The following is a 20,161-nucleotide window of genomic DNA, read 5'->3' as shown; positions in this document are numbered from 1 at the left end:
TCTGTAAAGAATATTACTGATTTTCACCACATACACATCTCAGAGGGACAACTTGTAGGAACATACGAACATAAAACAGGTACGAACGTATTAAGAAAATATATTGCTCTCGGTTCCAACAAAACGTAACCTTTTGAAGTCACCAGCGATTATTAATCTCTTCCAACCTAAATATCGAACATATAAACAAAATAAATTGTTGAGAAAATCTCTTACCTTTATCATATTTAGTTAATAAATAATACAATTGAATATATAGACAGTTGCTGAAAAAATAATTGTACGTAAGAAATTCCTTAATAACCATTTCTTTTAACACTCAACACATATGCAAAGAAAATTATACATATTGTATATATTATTGTATATATTCACAAACGTATCTTCCTAGCCAGTAGACAAGAAGTGGGTAATATACCTACTGGTGAGTTCAATAGTTCTCATTGTAAAAACGTAATATACGTATACAATATATGAAAACAAGTTAGGTATGCGTCACTACTGCATATCACTTGCTCATTTCAGTATCGATATTTCTGTAGATAAATACACTTTTACGTCCTCTCTCTTTCACCAAACAAAAGGCTATGAATTGTGTGCACCTAAATAAGAGCGCATTAAAAATGTTATTTCTCCAGAAGCACTTCTTTTCAAGGTATCGTAATTTTATAAGTCAGGTTTTTCTCGAGATATTGTGTGGAAAAACCGGCAGATAGAAACTAGCCCTTCTATAAAAAAGTAAAAAACGGTCGTTATGTATATCACTAATTTTAAAGGAGTAAATTCAGTAATAACAAACGATACGTACAACTTTGTCTGATAAATTGAAATTAGTTAATTTAGATTAATCAGATTTTGTATCGTTTCCGAAAACACAGTGAGCTCGCATATACCACAGAACAGATCAATATTTGCTTGCCGGAGTTTAAACAGATGTTTTGGCCAGAGCGGAACAATTCGGGAGATCAGCAGAATGTATACATTAATAACCGGAAGCTCTCTATGGAGTAACACACTGAAACTTGATTGACAGTGGTTTGTTGATTTTTTACAAAATTACATGGACAGTTCTTTGTTTTACATTTCCTTTCCGGTTTACAATGTAATGTACATAGATCGTTACCTATTCAAGAACTGTTGTTCATTTATAATTTTGATATATTTATTACTCGTAAAAACAATATTATTTAAGGAAAACCATGTTTTAAAAGGTTTTAAGGGATTAATAAAACCACCTTTTAAAACAACGCAAAAGTTTGTACTAAATATCAAAAGTTTTAAATATTTACATTGTACGAACAACAACAACACATTATACGCATTGTACATTTTTGTTTGTATTTAAAATGTATATATAATTATTTTTCAATATATATGAAAAACTTAAATTGTTACGAAAAGAAATAGGATATAATAGGTTGTTAAAACATAACGCGTCTCTTTACGATCTATATTTAAGTTACTTCAATTTGTATCAGCATGTTTCTCATAATATTGTGATAATAAATTAAGAAATAATCCATCTACTGTTATATATTAATATTATTTTCCCTAAAACATAATACATTATGAAATATGACATATTCCCCCTGAATCCCAAAGAGCTTTTGAAGATTTTTTAAGTGTTAACTTTGTCACAAAACGGCTTGTTTAGGTAAAAGTTGCTACGATATGGTTTGTTCTTATAATTGAAAGATGTAAGTTTCACGTAGTGTCAGATAACGTGTCAGTCTCTTTACACTTACCTGGTGTCTGAGGATGTGGATTGGCGAAAAGATATAGTTAAAAAAGAATGCAAACTATTCCTGCATCAGCGGCCGTTTGAGGAAGCTGTTTTAAACATCCAATGAATAAAACGTAATTTAAAGTGTTCCTATTTAATAAATACATAGACATAGTCACTAGAAATTATACACAAAGAATCCGTATTACACTATATTTTATACTTTATTGTACACCACGTTATGAAATACATAGCAATAAGGAAACAATAATTTCAATACCTACAATGTTTACAACATATTATAAGATTTATCACGTTTTTTTTTTCTTTAAAAATTTTATTGTTTTCTGTATATTAGTTGTAAAATTGTGAGAATATTTCTGTACCTGGGAGGTAAAGGGCACTATGTCCATTTTTTTCAAAATCGGGATATCAGCACCAAGTTTTTTTCTACTTGTATGTTTCTTTTTTGGGGTAGAAAGCACTAAGTTCAATGTTTATTAATAAGGGAGATAGCCAGTGGAAAAGGGCATTATGTCACTGAGTAGTTGAGAGGTAAAAAGCACCAACTAGTTATAGTGCTTTATACCTCTTATTAAAATGTAAATCCGTAGAGGAAAAAGGCACCATTTGGACATAGTGCTGTTTACTTTTCAACTTTTATAAAAGACCTGGTATTAGGTACCATGTGTTTTTGACATGGTGCCACTGAGATGTTTACTGAAACATAACCTCAAATTCCATGATTTGCATTATGTTAATTAAAAAATGTATGAGATATACCTTGAGTTCTGTAAATCGAATAACATCCCCTGAAGAAAATAATTGTTAAAAAACTGGGTGTATCGTGACGTGTTTAACAAAAGGTTCAATCTTTCCTTCAAACCCACCTGAAGTTGACCCATGCGATACATGCGATTCCTACCAAGCTAAACTTAAAGGTAATTTGAGTCAGTTAGAAAGAGAGGGCAATACAAGCCGAGTACAAGAATCACATATATGATCAAAGCGTTACGATTTGAAAGCCGCAGACTCAAAAATTGCCAAGGAGGAATCCTTCTTATAAATTTTTGACTGGTGATTTACAGAAGTGTTTACCGACACCTTTAATTACAAGTGGCTGAGCCTCTACAAAAGAAAACTGTGGACTCTTGTCTTTACTATACATGATGCCTGTGACTCAACAGTTCACTGCTTGATGTGGGACGAAACAAAAGGAGCAAGAGGAGGGAATGAAATTGCTTCAGCTATCATGAAGTGGGCTGACAATGTGATTTCAGGTTCAGCTGTTCAAGATATCACTTTATGGACTGACAACTGTTATGGTCAACAACAAAAACAAATCTATGATAAAAACCATTAATCAAAAGTTTTTGCTCAAAGGTCATACGCATATGGAGGCTGATACTGTTCACGCTCTCATAGAGAGAAAAATAAAGAAAGCTAACAGTATGAGCATATTGACACCTTGGGACTGGCAACAATTGGTGCGGCAAACTTCTTCAAAATACTCTGTATTTAACATGGGAATTAGAGGATTTTAAAAACTTTGAGTCCTTGCTAAAAGGCAAAGATTCTCCGTTTGTGTCCAGGAAGTATGATATTGACAAAAACACTGTTCTCCATGTCACATTTTGTACACATACAAGCCAGACAAGAAAACATGGGTAATCTCTTCTTCAAAACTTCATTTGACGGAGATTTTTCAGAAATGAGTTATGTTCGATCCCGTAGAGGACAAGAACTACCGTTCCCGGAAACTTTTTCTATTAGTATCACACCAGAGACTACCAATAAATGTAGCAAAATACAATGATCTGATGCACTACTGCCAATACTCCCAACTGTGTGCCATGACTACTTCAAAAATCTACCGAGAAGCAACAACACCTCCATGTACCCAGAAGAAGACCCCGAAGAAGACTCTGATTAGTTTGGCACTATTTTGGAAAATACAGTGTTTTATTTAATTTTGAGTTGCTATGGTAAAAAGTTAAGTACTATGAAGTATTAAAACTGTAAAAAATTTCACAGAATTAAAACTCTATGTCCTTTTCATTTCTAACAACCCGCTACTTTCTCAGAGGTAAAAAAGCAACCAAGTCCAACAAGTTTTTTAATAAAGATATTTTAAAATATGTAAATGACCGTTTTTTTGTTTTAAAACAGTTAGTTTAAATAGACAATAAGTTAAAATATCAAATATAAAAAAATCTCAATTTAGTATTGAATATAAATGATAAGATATAAACATTTTATATTGAAACATTTTTTTCAAACTGTTCTCCTGAAAAGTAACAGTTTTGTGACATAGTGCCCTTTTGCCTCCCAGGTACAGATTTGTATTTTGGATAAAATAACTACAATTTCTTTTATTAATCAGAATTAGTTCAGTTTGAAAGACTAACGTTTCCGGGACAACGTATAAGTTGTCCCATGACGTACTGATATATTCTTTTAAATATCTAATCTTGATACCGTTCTATGAAAAATTTATTACTCTTCCATTACAATGGTTGTCAATAGTTTTATAACTTTTAGTTTTATTTAATGTAAAATATAATGTAGGCACTGCTTTATAAACTTATATTAATGACGCACATTTATGGAAAATATATAGAAAATTGGTTTACAATACATAACGACAAAAGCGTGAAGACATAATTATTATATTTTTAAATAAAGCTATTCTGTAGTCAAAGAGCTAAAAACAAGGATATTGTGTTTTAAAAAACGTGTTAAAATATGAATATAAACCACCCTCATATGAATATGACCAATAAACGATGGTGTCATAATTTAAAGTCTACTATGATTTATTTCCCATTTACAGGCGAGCGTTTCATATAATCTGTGTACTTTTGATTCAGTAATTGATCAACAAAGAGCTCTCGTTGAAAGAAATGCTATAAATATATATTTTATTCGGAATGTATTTGAGAACTAGAACTTTACACCGAACACATGTTTTCTAGTTTAGCATTTCATTTTCCCTAAAAAGCTTTTTAATATTTTATACTTAAGCGGATTTATCCGTGTCAACACAACCTATAGATTTTTAAATTTTTATTCCAATCTTAAAAATAAAGTCTATTCCTTTCGACATCTAAAGTATTTACTAATTGTGGTAGTAAAACACAAATAGAAATACTGTTTCTTTTTAATTACAATTATGTTCTATACACACACAGGTTAGGAATACGGTATATCACAATTTGACGTTGATAGATTTTCTCGATGGTCTCCTTATAAAAGACAAAAGTATATGAGCAATGAGATTCAAGTAATTTAATTTCATATACTGATATATCAAAGTTATTGATGAATGTTAGATTGCCGATGGCCAAGCGGTATAGGACGTCGGAGTTGTTTCCATGTAAAATTAAACCTTATTAAGTACGCTGTGTAATACGCTCTTGGCATTTCCGAGAACGAGCCAAGCATCATTGTTGTAAGAACTGGCGTTGTTGTGGCTTTTTACAACACCTTTATCATTCAATATAACTGTTTCGATATGTTATCTAATTATTTCTAAAGTTAAATTTTTAATAAGTTAAAACTAATTAGGTCCACTAAAAAAAATTATTTAGGGTATTGAACATAAAATAAAAACAGGTTTAAGTTGTGTCTTATAACAGTTTAATTTATTTAAAACAACAATAAAAACTCTTGTTTATCTAGCTTTGTTACATTATGATGACGCCTAATATTTATGTAAATATTAAAAGCACGCCTGACTCAAAATGTAAGATTTGACAATCCTTGACCAACTAGTTTTAGTAATATATTGGTCTGTTTAAATTCATACGGATTTGAAACATAACGACGTAAAGAGAACTGTAACGCTACAGATCGTTTCATTTATTCCAAATGACATTGTAAAGTTGTGATAAAACAACCGAACTTTGCCTGCAAAATATGAAACCCGCATTAGTTTTAATGTTTTTAATACCGTTAAATAAGTAAAAAATTTTTATGAATAGGTAGTGTAGTGTTTGAAAATATACATTTTTGTTTAAACTAATCAACTGGTCTCGAAGTTTATTTGAATATACACGTATAACGTAATATAGCTATAGTTAATATAAAAAGAAGTCAATCGATACAATATTAAATATATTTATTATTAAAGAAATTCATAGTTATATATTACAGGGAGATAATATTGCTTACTGCTGCGTTTTTAACGTGAGTAAAACATTCAATTTTTAATACATAAGAGAGCTTTTATACATTAAAGAGATAATTTTATATTACTAGGTTTATCTTTGTATCAAAGTGTTTAGGAGAAAGAAGAATTTCATATTTTGATGGAAAGTTATACTAAAAAAAGTATTTTCATATAATAATAATAAACGAATATTTGTACCTCTTATTCAAGCTTCCTCGTTATGCCTACAGCATTCAAGCCTCTTTCAATTCTGTTAGACATAACGTAATAAGGAATTGTTTACTGGGGCAGAATTTACCTGAAAAAGAGCGCTTTTCAAGCACGCGTTCTGAATTGCCGCCCATAATTGATGCGTAATTACGACAGAATTCTGTGAAGTTACAGAAACATTAATGTGACTAGTTTAAGCACAGACAAACATAAACGTTTTGTTTAACAAATATATGAGACTAAAATATATGTTTCTGTTATTTAGAATATTATATTGAATATTATAATGAGTAAAAAAAAATGTACCTTAACGTACGAATGAAGGTCAAATAATATGCATGCATAATGTATACATACTACTCTCAAATATATACCACAATTCAAACAATAAGGATTTATATTTCCTGAGCATTTTTTCCTTTATCTGTAAATAGAGTAAAATATTTTTTACCCATACCAGCATTTTCGATAAATACATAGACATAGTCGCTAGAAATTATACACAAAGAATCCGTATTATACTATATTTTTATACTTTATTGTACACCATGTTATGAAATACATAGCAATAAGGAAACAATAATTTCAATACTTACAAGTTTTTACAAAATATTATAAGATTTATCACGTTTTTGTTCTTTAAAAATTGTACTGTTTTCTGTATATTAGTTGTAAAATTGAGAGAATATTTGTATTTTGGATAAAATAACTACAATTTCTTTTATTAATCAGAATTAGTTCAGTTTGAAAGACTAAAGTTTCCGGGACAACGTATAAGTTGTCCCATGACGTACTGATATATTCTTTTAAATATCTAATCCTGATACCGTTCTATGAAAAATGTATTATTCTTTCATTACAATGGTTGTCAATTGTTTTATAACTTTTAGTTTTATTTAATGTATAATATAATGTAGGCACTGTTTTATAAACTTATATTAATGACGCACATTTATAGAAAATATATAGAAAATTGTTTTATAATACATAAAGACAAAAGCTTGATGATGCCAAGATGTACGTGGCCAAGATGCTAACCTAATAACACACACACACACACACACACACACACACACACACACACACACACACACACACACACACAATTCTTGTTATGTGGTATTAATGATCTAAAACTTAATATTAGTACGTAAGTAACAAGAAATTTCTTTCTGTAACACAAAACTTATCAGCGATCCTTTAATAGGGATAACAGGCAACTCTTTGTTAAAATAATCTTAATCGGCATCACATATACCTACGAAACTCGCTGTATTTTACGTGTGTAACACTACTCGTGGACTAATGATCTATATTATGACTTTCTATTTCCTTAAAATAAACATGAAATTTTAAGTTAATATGCCTCAGAAATAGATATAGTTATTGTGAGATTTTAGTAAACAATAATTGGAGAAGCTAGTATGTTTATCTTTGTTGAAGATTTACCGCAATGGACATAAAGTTTTGCAGAATATATTAAGCAATATATACATTACATGCAGGTAAAGTATCTTATTTTGCTATCCCAGCCTAATATCTCCCAAAGTGTATTGGCCACATGGGTAATGAATAGCGCATATATATAATACTGTTTCTAATTGAAATTATTTTAGCGTCTAATAAAAAAGTAATAAAGTGCTGCATAGAAAATGCTATTAGTGACTTTCTTTAAACGAGTAAAATATTAGTCACCGAGACACAAAAGTGAAACGGTTGAGCAAGGAAACAAAAGGAGGCTTAATGAAATGAAACGTAGGCCTTTGTGGAAATATTTGCATCGTCATTTATTTGCCAATGAAGTGAAACCATGATTCAATTAACGGTTTCTCTCGCTAAAGAAATTTTTTACAAATTTGCATTTTAAATTTATTTCTTTATTTCATTACATGGATTTATTTCTTGTGATATAAGACTTCTTATACATTGTATTATTTAGCTTTAATTATTTAATGTTAATTATTTCGAAGTGTACTTCTAGAATACTTTTGTATAGTTTGCATTAATAAGATATCCAAATGCTACATTGTTATCCTTTTCAATATAAACATTTACTTTTGTCTTTCATTTATTGTGGAAATAAACGTGATTTGATTTGATTATTTATATTTCAATAAATGTTTAGATATGTTATAAAAGTTAGGTATATATATTTAAGTAATGATATTTTTATCCCGATTGACTGATATTTAGATATCAATAGATACAATATTTGTAATTTGGCACATTTGAATGTTGCTAAGTCATTAGTTACTTCAATTCAAATTGAATTTATTTAAATGCTAACAAGCCATCTTATAATTCAGACACCAAACTTTCAGGAAGTTTGACAGTCAACTCAAGTTCCAGTAAAAGATTCCTGGCAGATGGCCAATCTCAGGCATTTCAACGGTTATATGCCTTATTGGGGTAGTTTCATTATCAACGAAAACTCATGAAAAGAATGAATAATATTCCAGTTCTCAGAAAATATACCAAATCCTTTTCTTAATAACCCAGAAGGACTAATTTTAAATAGGGTTGAATATATAAGTAGATATATTAAATTGGAAGTTGAAATTTAATGTTATAATTTTTCTTTCATGGAAGTAGATGTTTGAAAGCTACACCTTCCTTTATATACCTTTTACGCTTTTATAAAATATTTTGTAATTAAAAAAAATCCTTATAGGATAAGCCATTTAGTTGTAAAATTGGTTGCCATTATTGTATACCACGAGTGGATTTTCTAACTGAAACCTGTTTTTGTACTATGTTTATTGTTGCATTAGAAATTCATTCAAAGTTTACTTCTTTAATCAATCACATTGTGGCATCGCCATGTTATATACTATACGCTTACTAATATGTTTGTTTATTATGTAAAGAAACCTTGTCTTGTATGGTAAAATTTGTTAGGTTATGCAAAACTTTTAGGAAGTGCTCTCACGAGGGTGCTACACAATAAGTTAATTTAGTTTACACAATGTACCTGTAACTATTATTGTAAAATCCGTCAAAAATCCGGGGGATCCAGAAGATATATAGATAATTCTCAATTTTTTAATTATCAATAAAATATAATCGTTTATTGTTTATAATGAAGTTTAATAGATTTATATTAGGACAGTTTTAAAAGATAGAATGTATTGTGAAACTATGCATATTGCACACGTTAAAACTAAATAATATTTTGCGTAATCAGATTTTCTAAATTAACTCTTAAGGTATATGTAGGCATTCCAATATCAGATCTATGGCAATAAGAGATCACGCATGTTTTCCTAAAACAAGAAATACTCTTTCAGGCTATAAATATAAAAAAATGCTATGAATAAATTTACTGATATATAACCGCAAAATAAGTTTGATTTGATATACCTCGTAAAGTTTTACGCTCGTATCATTGTGCTACTTGAACAATATTATCACTGTTATTCATACCATAATGATAGAAAGTAAGTTTAAAACAGGACGATAGTCCATTATAATGATAGAAAATTAATTACATTTTTCTATAAGTGTTTATAAATCTAGTGTTTTTATTATTTATAAAATATCTTATACAACTTCGTAGTATAAATACTATGATAAGTTGCACTCAGGAGAATATAGCGCTTCTATTATTCAAAACGACCCCCGATTTATTTGATCCTTACAGAGGAGCATTGCTTCCGTTATGAAATGAGTTTTGCTTATCAAATGTTTAATGATTTGCATAAATTTAAACAACATTTTTTAAGTGTCATTTTTGGCATTGCACATTAAATTATTATACATTTTTAATACACACCATTTTAACAATAAATTTTAAAATAATAACATTAGTTTTAGAGCTCTTAAATATAATAAATAACTGAGAAAACATTTTAATAGTGTACTTCATGCTTGTTAGCCAATGGATTGTTTGAATAATATGATAAAACCATAAATTCCTTTAAAAGATCCAGGTTTTTTAAACCCTTATGCCCGAGACCGGTTTTGTTGTAGAAACGTCATCATTAGACAAGTTGTAGATATAAATAAACAATATAATGTTTCTGCAGTGTCGACAATGAAGTTAAATTAGAGTTTTAAACCCACACTCCATATATACACCACTAAAGCACACATACTTTTTACTACAATAAAATTGTTTTTATTTTTTAATAAAAAGTTTATTATAAGCCAAAAAAAAATTATTATCTTAATATCTGGCATACACAGACAATATTATAACATCACAGACGAATCTGCAGAGACAGATATTGAAATCATTTTCCGAGCGTAATAAATTATAAGAAATAAAAGGATGGTTAAGTTATATTAAATGACTTAATATTATATAAATCTGTAGTGAATTCTTTATTTTTAAGCTATACAAAAACTATAAATCTTAAACTTGTAACTATAACAGCTAATGTATTGGCTCTTAATTATTAAATATAATCAAACAACAGTATACTAAGACATTTAAATCCAGTCGGCTAAAATGTAAAGCGATAACTTGCTCTGAGACTCTGAGAAGAAGTAGAATATTACAAAGGATACAAGTATTTAAACATATAAGTTACAGAAAAGGGTATAAAATAATGCAAACTCACTAACTTGGTTTTTTATTTTCTAACACGGCTCGGCTCATATATCACAGTCAGAGTTCCAATGAGGGCAACTCTGTGTTTATACGTGGACAGACAGTTGGCGAAGCCACTATCAATCCAAGAAAGCAGCTGCCAATGAGGGAGGATAAGTAGTACAAAGTAAGTCACTTTTTCTTACACTGAAAGTAATTCTACCACAAATGTAATGAATTTACAACATGTAAGGAGCAGACAAAGAGGCGTTACAAGATACCCCTCTCCGTGATTCGATAGAAACTGAGGCTGCCCCCGGGCCACGTTCTGAACGGCTTCTGACACATAGGTAGGCTACTAACTGCGAGATAGGGGTAGTGGCCCACGCCCTAGGTCATATCCTGTACAATTCTGAATATGCACTGCCCGAGGATTGTCCAGCGGACCATTTCAAGTGACCTCTATGTGACGTAAATTGTGAATTGTGTAATAATCACTTGATTAACGTCTAGATCCCAGAGTATAAATCATCCAGGATCAATAAATTTTAATCGGAGAATAAAAATGCACGAATAATCCAAAGTAATAAATCTAATATTACTCCAATAAAATATAATTGCAAATATTAGTCAATTCAACACTACTTTAATTCACTGATTAGTGAATGTCGAATATTATTACGTGACAAATGCTTTACTGTATTCTGTAATGAGAAAATAAATATTTATATTTTCCGGAAGAGGTCTGTACATTATGAATTGTTCTTACAGAGTAATGCATTTTATTTGTGAAACATATTAATGGAAATACTCTTGTACTCTCATTTTTATGGAAAGAAATGTTACTTTTGTACAATACTTTTTTATTGTGAAATTGACCATCGCTTAAAAAAAAGAAATATACAATTCTACAAAATTACAGGTTATTGTGTAAATAATTTCCTTCATGCTTACATAAGTAGGTTGATAAAGTTATCTGCTTAAATTTGGAGTAATTAATCTATATTTTGATACAGATAATCATAAAAAAATACTATTCTTTTGTTTAATTTATTTGCTAAACTACAAATAAAATTTATTTACAATTAGTTTATAATGAGGGAAATATTTTTAAAATTAGATTGTCATAAACGAGTTAAAACATATATATGTGTGTGTGTGTGTGTATGTGTGTGTGTGTGTCGTTGTAAAATGTAGCTTATTTGAGTACATCACAGATAGTAATTAATGTTTACTATGAATTATATTTTGGACATAAATGTTTTATTACGAAAGGAATTGTGTAACATTTAGATGATAGATAATTATTTACTACTACTAAAGTATTATTTAATTTCTTTTTTGTCTTGTCGTTGTCTCCCACATAACTATTAACGCAATTAAATATCTTGCAAAAATATTACTTACAATAAAACTACGAAGTTTTACATAACGTGATGTTTGCTAACCAGAAGAAGCAGGAACCTGAATATAAAACTGGATTTTCTTGAATAATATACGAGTCAAGGGCAATGCAAGTGGCCTCATTCGAGAACAAATGGTTAGAGATATGTATACCGTAATGGATTCTTCCTTATTAGGTCTTATTTCAATTTAGGAATAGCATTGGTTGTCAAAGGAAACCTTCTTAGACGAAATGTGCAGTTTTATTACATTATGTATGTAATAGTATAAAGAAAATCCAACTAAAACCCTTTTAAGAATTTTTTTATTCCATACACGTGTTTATGTACTCAATCATCATCAGTGTACATTAACATCTAAATTAATAAAAAACAATAAAATATACACATCTGGACCATTTAAACATGGTTGTGTTAAATTTAAATGACACAGTTGTAATTTTTAATTAGTAATCTGTAATTTATATTTTAATTGTATCAAAAATTAGGTTTGGCTTATTTTTCAGATTAATATAAAAATGGTAAGCGGATCTTTATAATCATTTATCTAAATTTTTTAATTATCTATTATTTTGTTGAATTTGTATTTGTATTGTGCATGTTGATTATTGCAATGATATACAACTTAACGACTAAAATTATAAATGTTTCACAAGACAAGACATTTGTAGACCTTAAATTTTACACGAATCGTCAATTCCAGTTATTAAGTGATTAGTTTAACACGGTGTACATTTAACTTTTGAACTTTGCTGGCCGCCATTACAGCCTATTAACCAATAGGCTACCTCAGTTTCTGTTTGTCTGAGGATATGTAAACATCTCTTTTTTACTATGCTTTTATTTATATTTTTCTCAAAAAATTTTCAAAATTAAATAGGGTTTAAAATTCGCATCTAAAATATGAAGTAGTAATAAGTAACTGTAAAACGTTATCTGAAAATGTTGAATATTCAATAATAGTTGCTAAATACTAACAGGAAACTATGATAATGTTTTTATTTATTCATATAATATTAAAATTTTTTTTTTCTTTTCTTAGGTGATTGAATACTGTAAGAAAATACAAAATCAACGCTACTCCTATCTATAATTTAATAAACCGAGCGTTGAATCTTCCACTAAATCTCCAGGAAAGTAGGCTTGTCTAAGTAGGCCCTGATATAATGTGAACAAAATAATGGGCATAATATGTAAAGCTCTGAATATGTTAGTACAATTATTGGCTTAGCGTAACTGAAACATATAACATAAAAGAGATAAAAATGATATCACTGTCCACTTATTTGACTCTCTCTCTCTCTCTCTCTCTCTCTCTCTCTCTCTCTCTCTCTCTCTCTCTCTCTCTCTCTCTCTCTCTCTCTCTCCTCTCTCTCTCTCTCTCTCTCTCTCTCTCTCTCTCTCTCTCGCAGACGCAGAAATGTACTAATTATTTAGAATAAATCTGCATTTATATAAACCCATGACAGTATTCCATAATGGTAGATGTCACGTTAGGTTATTTTTTTAAGTGTTAGGAAATTTTTCAGATTTAGCATATAGGGGTTACTGCAATTTAAGATAGAAAATTACAGTATAAAGATTTTTTTATACTAACTATAGGATAAATAGCATAAAGTTTTAGTTTTTATTACAGTTATTCATGTCGCTTATAGCCTTAAAGTTTTGCAGGGATCGTAAGCGAAGTCTGTTCTCAAGAAATGGTGAGGCCTATATCAAACTTAAGAATTAATAGATCTTCCAATTAGATAACTCGTATGATACTATTTAAGGAGTTTTAATATGTTTTAACGTAGAAATAAACATTGAAATTGGAAAATATGTGATAGTTTAATAGAAGTATTTAAATTTAAATCATTGCATTTTTTCCAAATCTTCATTCTTTTTAACCAGAAAATATTTCACGGATACATAGATCACGTGAAAAGATACACTTACGAAGTGAAGCGCCAGTGAATATTTTAACAATGCTGCAGTCAATGTTGGAGTACAGCAAAGATCTATACTATACTACTAAATGATTTCCCCTTCAACAAGGTAAATTGTTTTGATATATATCTGCATGTGCTGCACCTGAAAATAGAACAAGTTTTACTTGAACATATTTTAACTATCTTTCAAAACTGTTATATTGTGGTTATTTTTAACTTAAAACCAGAAATAATACATGGCAGCCTTTATTTGTGTGTTTTCGTACTAAATTATTATATGTTTTTAAGTATTAAATACTGTGATGTAATTTGATATTATTTTATTATTATTATATAAGTTGTAAATTCAGGAATTCTTAGCATAATATTTACATGAGTCATTAGAATAACCCTGAAATATAACTAATTACAAAGCAAAGTTATGTTTTTGATATAATTAAAATTGTATATCAATGCGCTAATATTATGCAAATATAAATATCCTCCTCATTAATAAATTATCATTTTGCAGTAAGAATGAACTATCCTAACTTATAGCTAGTTTCGTGTTTGATATCTGCGGAATTATTTCTCTGAATATTCAAAGAGAATTTGTTGAATATTCTACGAGAAAGCGGATATAAAAACCAGTGTTACTCTTGAATAATTACCAACAGAGGTTTTGTGTCTATAAAATTTCTGTATAATGTGTTTGGATTTGGTACGAAGAAAAATTGTAACAAATAATTTACGCTTATTTTTTAAAAAAATGTGTAAACAATATTTGAAAAGGTTGTGCGACTTGGATGCTTGTTGGATGGCACTGCATCTTTTGATGGTTTCAATACGATTATTAGAAATTACATATATGTTATTATTCAATAAATAATATCTTCTAATATTAAATTAAACGTACAAAAATACAAGGTTCATGAATAATATATTTATAATCACCGTTAATTTATTCCAACGCCATAACAAAGGGTTTATAAAAAACCTCTTTAAAAAACCACTCATGAGGTAAACACACGCATCAGTAAGTTTTAGAATTATAAATTTTATCCTAAAAAGGTAGCATGTAGATTAGCCTCTCATTTAACAATGCAAAATCATATGTATTAATAAGTAGAAAAGTTAGACGTTTAAAAATAATTTTATTTCAAATGTTTAAACATCGATAAAAGTTAACATTTAAAAACCGACTTATTAGAAAATAATTAAAATACCTTTCCTATCTCAGCCATAAAAAAGATAGATTTACAGAACGCTGTCATCTTGAAATATATAATTAAAGATGCGTTTTTAGTTTAAATTTCTGAATCCCAAAACAGTGATTTGAAAACAACTCAAAATTGTTAGTATAATCGTATAACATTTCATTGTGTAACACTCAAACGCTTAGAAAGTCCATAATGTTCTGAAATTACTGTAAAAATTTTGTTTTACATTTCTTAAAAAAAACTGACTTACACATTTTTTATTTTATCATTTCATAACTTTACACGGAAACCATGTTGAAACCAGGAAATGCATAGAAAAATAAATAGGCATAAATAGTGCTTAAAGTTAATCGAAAATACTTTTAAATTATTTTGTGAAATACTTTAAATGAAAACTTTACCTGAAAACCAATGACATCCAATTGAAAATATTTATAGTCAATACAGATTATGATGAAGACAAATTTTAGGTTGGCAACTCAAATGGCTGGAGAAGTAGTATTTATTCCTGTATTTCCACATGTTATATCAACCACGAATTGACATTGGTGTTAAATGAATGAAATAAGCAAGACTTAATTTAGGGGTTGTCACCAGAGAGTTTCAACCTTTTATTAATCATCTTATTCAGTTTTTTTTTTTTAAGAAACATTTGTAATATCTTCAATATAAAACTTTCACGCTTTGTACCACAATGTTATTTAGATCCTCTCCTGCTCCGGTTTAAAAGACAATATACTGGTGCTGTGGTTTATATTGTTTGCGGAAATATGAGTACCCATAAAGACACGTGTAGGCGGAGTCATAATTTAGTAAGTTCTATATTTCATTCAGCAATAATTAATAATAAAGTCTGAAATGTTCTCTGTAGATATGTGTTATGAACATAAAATATATACATTTTATGGGACGGTTAATGAAACTTCTAAGTATATAAACAGAAGTACATTTCATAAAATATTATTTTGCTTTCACGATGGCTATATAGAAGAGCCAATTTTAATAAATTGTTAAATTTAACTAATTATTTCTAGCATGCAAATTTTTCCTAATTGATAAAAGGATATTTCCTATATGAAGTCACGTCTAGTGGTTTTTCTTTTACTGTGCATGTAACATAGAAACTGATTTTAACGTGAATGCTAGTCAGATATAAATAGTATTACAAACTATTATGTCGTATTATAATTAGTGTGCATGTTTAACAATAGATAACTCATAAAGTTGTATTGTTTATATTTATATATGTACAGATGTATGTGCTGAACAACTAAAGCATCAAAATATAAGTCAATAAATAACAATACATACTACGTTATTCAGTGTGAACTTACGATAAAAAAATATTAAAATTTTTAAGTTGCCGCATTAAAAGTAGATATTTCCACGTCAACCTCATAAACTGTAATATATCAACGATAACAATTATCTGAATGTTTGTATTTTGTATTGCTATGCACCTTAATAAACACGCTGAAAGCTTTTATGTAAATATAAATGAATGAGTCAATTATTGTAATAATCACAAAGCTAATGTCTAGAAGTGATTTGTGGAATGGAGTTCCGGTTATCTAGCAATGTCGGTGCTACTGTATTATACCGAGTTGTAACTGCTGTGCAAGTTTCATTAATTGACTTTTTACACGTTATTCTATCAGAGGAATTTAATTCCTATAACATATTGCTTTTGCGTTACTTAAAATCTTAAATTATATGATGAAAGTGTTTGGTCCTGTAGTAAAGATAGAGATTTATACATTTTAGAGGAGTTTTCAAAAATGATTATTTTATACATCATATCGTACCAACAATGTAGAAGATAAAAATAGGAAAAATATTATAAGAAATGAGGAAATGCTACATATAAAAGCATTACGTTTATTTCACTAGCAATAAATCTACCACTAGCACTAAGCAATACATTTCCACTATACTGTGTATAAATTTGTGTTAAAACAATAGTCATCCCAATGTCTTCCTTTTACACAAATGCATTTTACAAGCAGATTTATACTAATAGGACATTTTTTATCCTTTCAAAACCAAAATAATCTGTACTAATATTATAGTTATTTTAATATAAATAAATATTTCTGTTTAGTTGCAATTTATAAACGTATGGAATTTTACCGAATGGTTTTTAAAAAGAACATAATTACAGAGTTGTTGTTGTTATTTCGGTGGTTTGTTTACTATTCACATAATAACTTGGGTTTTATTAAACTTGAGTGCGTGTAAAAATATTGTTAAAAAATATTTAAATTATGCATCATTATCTGTACGCACGAGTAAGAACAAATTGATTGTGCATTCCTAAAACCATTTATAAGCTCTGTGTACCTGGTCTTTACGTGTAGCAATCTAGATTCCACGTGCATGAAAGTTTTACTTACTGTTTTATTTATTCTCACATATGTAAAGGTTTAATGTAATTATTACATTTAATAATTGATTACTTTATGGTAAAAAAGTAATATGTTTTTCTTCACCGACATTATTTAATTGTAACAATTCGATATGGTTTAAAAATTTGTGAATTGTGACACTGATCTGGAAATTCCTAAAGATACTGTTGCTAAGTCTAAGGAATAAGGCAGTCGTCACCATGAAAGAAAAGTAACTACCATAAAAAGTGAATTAATGTTATTTGTATTTATATACCAATACATAATATAGGGGTTGTTTCAATATTTTCCATCGTCGAATGTAACGTATACGTTAGAATCTGTGGTAAAGCACTCAATTTTTTCCGTAAATCTTCAGCTCTACCCCTCTTCCAAACTCAACTAAGCTCAGTCTCAACAGTGTGTTAGGCATATTCCATTATTTGACATTAGGAAATATGGAGGGACCACGTTATTTGTATTTATAAATATTCAAAAATCTGTTAGTTTTATGTGTATATGCAGGCTATTTGTTAATTTTTAACATTTAAAATATATATCATGTGCCCCTTGGTTTAAAACTAGCAAATAATCTCATATCGGTCTTCAAAATTTTGAACTATTAATTAAAAATGCATTTTGTATTATTTTCAATCTGTCTATATTTATTGTCAGTATGTTCTCGAAAGTATATCAAATATTTTTAACACCGATTTGGATATCAGTGATTATTTCAGTACTCCACTACCTTACAAAATACCGTAAAAATAAGAAGGTCAGAATTTGAAATCGAAGACTCCCTTAGAAGCAGTCGGAAAGTACTGTGCTAGATGAAAGTTCACTGTGTTAAGCTTTTAAAATAATTTACCAATAATTCCCGCTTTTAATGTTTAAAAATATTAACATTATTTTGTTTGTGTAATTTTTACGTAAATTTAGGAAGTTTTATAGCTTAACGTAACTATAATTACTATAGATACAGTAACTTAAATGTAAAATGTTTAAACTGCCTAAAAAAGTACATTTCGGAGAAATGGTTTTCTTTTGTTTCGTAGAGGGGTGGCCTGAGTTTATTTTTTATATCTATGTACACTGCAGTTTGAGCCGGGTACATTAATGCTTTTATCCTTATTAATAATAATGAGCTGCCATTTTGTACTGGGTTGAGATAGAAACCTATATTTTTCATTCTTCTTCTTTTATTGAAGTCCTTTCAAATGAAATGTACTTAATTGGTCTCTACATTTAAAATTTCGAATCCCATTTAGAGGAAATGGGTATAGTTTTACCATTAACTTAATAGCACATTTCCATTTCCTATAAAAGTGTCCCAAGTTCAATTCCTTTATCTTATCCATAAAAAAACTAAAGAGACCTTATTCATTCTTTTCACTCACAAATATATAAATTTTTTCCTGTATTAAAATATATTTCAATTTAATACGTTTTGTACATTCCGTTACAATAATAAAGGAGGAGATTCAAAATTTAGTTTAAAGTTTGTAAAATCCCTTGAGATAGAAAAAAGTATTTTACCAATGTAAATAGTTCAGTAAATGCTTTTTTGTTAGAGTTCAATATTATTGAACTAATAGCTTCTTAGTTACGGCAAGAAATAACTTATACTATGTTCACTTGCTACAAGAATATAAGATCATCCACAAATCCACGAAACCATAAGGGACCTTCATGCTGATTCCACAACGATGAGGTATTCAGTGTGGGTAACGTTCAGTGTACGGGTTGCCTCCCGGGCAGATCCTATTAGGATTCAGGCAAAGTTCAATTAGTTCAGCTAGTAGAAAGGAAGAAACTATTTCTATTTCAGCATTTTCTAATCAAAGCAGGCAAGAGGAGTAATATTCCCTAATGCTTATGATCAAAACATTTAATATGAACATAGCGCAGATTCAAGGGGCAGACTTATTATCTGAAAATTTTAAGTTAGTGTTGTAGCACTTCTGGCTTTGCTTATATTTAAGTGACACGTAAAATGTTTTGATACAGGTAGAGGTTCTCCCGGTAAGGATGAAATAGCCAGAAGTTTATATTCCTTTCTATTTTATTACTTATACTTTAAGCTGTATTTAATAATATAAATAACTAATTAGAACAGTTTTTGGTCAATTGATGAATTAATATTGAGTTAGTAATATGTTGCATTTATAAAGCGTTATTTTTAGTAATATAATCAAACCATTGAAATATGATAATTTTGTTAATTAATTGATAAAGAAATCAGAGTGAGCCTTTTATTTCGGTTTATTTAGAGCATGACACATAAATAATTCAGTTATTTATGTCCTTAAATTATGCAGCTTTATGAAAATAAATTAACTTCAATCAGGTCATTGATAGAGTGGGAAAAATTCCCTGGATCCCACGCTTTGTCTAACAAGGTCTGCTGCCATATATAGTTGAAAATAACAAATTTTATAAATACCACAACCACGGGACCATCGCAAATGAAAAATAATTAAAATTAAAAAAAAACTAATCATTGTTTTGTGTCTTAAACTTTAGGGTAAATATAACAAAAATAATTTAAGTAATATATTTTCCCCATTTTTCACTGTAAGCAGATGTAAATTACATAGCTCATGCCGTCA

Source organism: Homalodisca vitripennis, chromosome 7 (genome assembly GCF_021130785.1).
Source record: "Homalodisca vitripennis isolate AUS2020 chromosome 7, UT_GWSS_2.1, whole genome shotgun sequence".
Taxonomy (NCBI): domain Eukaryota; kingdom Metazoa; phylum Arthropoda; class Insecta; order Hemiptera; family Cicadellidae; genus Homalodisca; species Homalodisca vitripennis.
Note: the sequence above shows the minus strand (reverse complement) of the source record.